At 43.4% G+C, this 3,757-nt stretch overlaps 1 non-coding gene across 1 annotated transcript; it reads left to right on the top strand.

Moving 5' to 3' along the window:
* Positions 1–3,131: 3,131 nt before the first annotated feature.
* On the top strand, positions 3,132–3,239 carry LOC112724544 (small nucleolar RNA R71). The gene has a single exon (XR_003163701.1). It is a non-coding gene; the product is annotated as a small nucleolar RNA R71 (small nucleolar RNA).
* The last annotated feature ends 518 nt before the right edge of the window (positions 3,240–3,757 follow it).

Genomic DNA, 3,757 nt, shown 5'->3' with positions numbered 1-3,757 from the left:
AGGTGTTGATTTGCTCCCAATAGTTTTGTGGAGGAAGGTGCATTTGAGGCATCTCCGGAATCTCATGGAAATGAGCTTCTTGCGCCTCTTGAGCTCCATGTCTTGCTTGCTCCATCTTTTTCTTAGTGATGGGCTTGTCCTCTTTAATGAGGATATCTCCCTCTATGTCAATCCCAGCTGAATTGCATAGGTGGCAAATGAGGTGAGGAAAGGCTAACCTTGCCATGGTGGAGGACTTGTCAGCCACCTTATAGAGTTCTTGAGGTATAATCTCATGAACTTCCACCTCTTCTCCAATCATGATGCTATGGATCATGATGGCCCGGTCTATAGTAACTTCAGACCGGTTGCTAGTGGGAATGATTGAGCATTGAATAAACTCCAACCATCCTCTAGCTATAGGCTTGAGGTCCAATCGTCTTAGTTGAACCGGCTTGCCTTTGGAGTCAATCTTCCATTGAGCTCCTTCTACACATATGTCCATAAGGACTTGGTCCAACCTTTGATCAAAGTTGACTCTCCTTGTGTAGGGGCGTGCGTTTTCTTCCATGTATGGAAAAACAAAAAAGCTATGCTTTTACCACACCAAACTTAGAATATTGCTCGCCCTCGAGCAATAAACAAAAGAATAGAAGAAGAAGAAGAAGAAATATGGAGAGGGAGAGGGAGATGTGGTTTCGGCTAAGGAGAGTGTAGAGGGGTGTGTTGTGTGAATTTGATGAAGAATGGAGGTCTTTATATAGGGAAGGGAGGGGGGTTAAGGTTCGGCCATATGGGTGGGTTTAGGTGGGAAATTGGTTTTGAATTTTGAAGGTAGGTGGAGTTTATGAGGTAGGTTTATGGGGAAGAGGAGATGGATGTGAGTGGTGAAGGTTTAGTGGGGAATAGAGATTGAGGTGATTGGTGAGGGGTTTTTAGGGAAGAGTGTTTGTGGGGTTGTGTGAAAGAGAGTGGTGAGAAGAAGTGAGTGGAAGTAGGTGGGGATCCTGTGGGGTCCACAGATCCTGAGGTGTTCAAGGATTTACATCCCTGCACCCATTAGGCATGTAAAAATGCCTTTGTACCCAACTCTGGGCGTTCAGCGCCAGGTTGGTGGCCATTTTGGGCGTTCAACGCCCATCTGTGTGCCATTTCTGGCGTTGAACGCCAGAACCATGCCTGTTCTGGCGTTTAGCGCCCAGAAGCTGCCCATTTTGGGCGTTCAGCGCCAGAACCATGCTCTGTTCTGGCGCTGAACGCCAGACAGATGCTCCTCCAGGGTGTAATTTTTCTTCTGCTGTTTTTGATTCCGTTTTCAATTTTTATATTTATTTTGTGACTTCACATGATCATGAACCTAAGAAAACATGAAAAACAATAAAAATAAGAATTAGATAAACATTGGGTTGCCTCCCAACAAGCGCTTCTTTAATGTCAATAGCTTGACAGTGGGCTCTCATGGAGCCTCACAGATGTGCAGAGCTTTGTTGAGACTCTCCAACACCAAACTTAGAGTTTGGATATGGGAGTTCAACACCAAACTTAGAGTTTGGTTGTGGCCTCCCAACACTAAACTTAGAGTTTGAATGTGGGGGTTCTGGTTGACTCTGCTTGGAGAGAAGCTTTTTCTGCTTCCTCTCTATGGTTGCAGAGGGAAATCCTTGAGTTTTAAATACAAGGGAGTCCTCATTCCATTGAAGGAATATTTCACCTCTGTCAACATCAATCACAGCTCTTGCTGTGGCCAGGAAAGGTCTTCCTAGGATGATGGATTCATCCTCTTCCTTTCCAGTATCCAGGACTATGAAATAAGCAGGGATGTAAAGGCCTTCAACCTTTACTAACACGTCCTCTACTTGTCCATAAGCCTGTTTTCTCGAGCTGTCTGCCATCTCTAGTGATATTTTAGTAGCTTGCACCCCATAGATTCCCAGTTTCTCTATTACAGAGAGGGGCATGAGGTTTATTCCTGAACCAAGGTCACACAGAGCCTTAAAGATCATGGTGCCTATGGTACAGGGTATTATGAACTTTCCAGGATCCTGTCTCTTCTGAGGCAATGTCAGTTGATCCAGATCACTTAGTTCATTGATGAACAAGGGAGGTTCAACTTCCCAAGTATCAATGCCAAATAATTTGGCATTCAGCTTCATGATTGCACCAAGAAACTTGGCAGTTTGCTCTTCAGTAACATCCTCATTCTCTTCAGAAGAGGAATACTCATCAGAGCTCATGAAGGGCATAAGGAGGTTCAATGGAATCTCTATGGTCTCTAGATGAGCCTCAGAGTCCTTTGGTTCCTCAGAGGGAAGCTCCTTATTGATCACTGGACGTCCCAGGAGGTCTTCCTCCTTGGGATTCACGTCCTCTCCTCTCCTTACAGGTTCGGCCATGGCGCTTATGTCAATGGCCTTGCACTCTCCTTTTGGGTTCTCTTCTGTATTGCTTGGGAGAGTACTAGGAGGGATTTCAGTGATCCTTTTACTCAGCTGGCCCACTTGTGCTTCCAGATTTCTAATGGAAGAACTTGTTTCATTCATGAAACTTACAGTGGCCTTAGATAGATCAGAGACTAGATTTGCTAAATTAGAAGCATTTTGTTCAGAGTTCTCTGTCTGTTGCTGAGTTGATGATGGAAAAGGCTTGCTATTGCTAAACCTGTTTCTTCCACCATTATTAAAGCCTTGTTGGGGCTTTTGATCCTTCCATGAGAAATTTGGATGATTTCTCCATGTTGAGTTATAGGTGTTTCCATAAGGTTCACCTAAGTAATTTACCTCTGCTATTGCAGGGTTCTCAGGATCATAAGCTTCTTCTTCAGAAGATGCCTCTTGAGTACTGTTGGATGCAGCTTGCATTCCATGCAGACTCTGAGAAATCATATTGACTTGCTGAGTCAATATTTTGTTCTGAGCCAATATGGCATTCAGAGTATCAACTTCAAGAACTCCCTTCTTCATAGGCGTCCCATTACTCACAGGATTCCTTTTAGAAGTGTACATGAACTGGTTATTAGCAACCATGTCAATGAGTTCTTGAGCTTCTGCAGGCGTTTTCTTTAGGTGAATGGATCCACCTGCAGAAGTGTCCAGTGACATCTTTGATAGCTCAGATAAACCATCATAGAATATATTCAGGATGGTCCATTCTGAAAGCATGTCAGAAGGACACTTTTTGGTCAACTGTTTGTATCTTTCCCAAGCTTCATAGAGGGATTCACCTTCTTTCTGTCTGAAGGTTTGAACATCAGCTCTAAGCTTGCTCAGCTTTTGAGGAGGAAAGTACTTGGCTAAGAAAGCCATGACCAGCTTATCCCAAGAGTTCAGGCTGTCTTTGGGTTGAGAATCCAACCATAATCTAGCTCTGTCTCTCACAGCAAAAGGGAAAAGCATGAGCCTGTAGACTTCAGGATCTACTCCATTAGTCTTAACAGTATCACATATCTGCAAGAATTCAGTTAAGAACTGAAAAGGATCTTCAGATGGAAGTCCATGAAACTTGCAGTTCTGCTGCATCAGAGAAACTAATTGAGGTTTCAGCTCAAATTTGTTTGCTCCAATGGCAGGAATGGAGATGCTTCTTCCATGTAAATTGGAATTAGGTGCAGTAAAGTCACCAAGCATCTTCCTTATATTATTATTATTTTCGGCTGCCATCTCCTCTTCCTGTTTGAAAATTTCTGAAAGGTTATTTCTGGATTGTTGTAATTTAGCTTCTCTTAAATTTTTTTTTTCAGAGTCCTTTCAGGTTCTGGATCTGCTTCCACAAGAATGTTCTT

This window comes from Arachis hypogaea, chromosome 11 (genome assembly GCF_003086295.3).
Source record: "Arachis hypogaea cultivar Tifrunner chromosome 11, arahy.Tifrunner.gnm2.J5K5, whole genome shotgun sequence".
Lineage (NCBI taxonomy): Eukaryota > Viridiplantae > Streptophyta > Magnoliopsida > Fabales > Fabaceae > Arachis > Arachis hypogaea.
The sequence above is the reverse complement of the archived record's forward strand: the minus strand, read 5'-3'. Positions and strand labels throughout refer to the sequence as shown.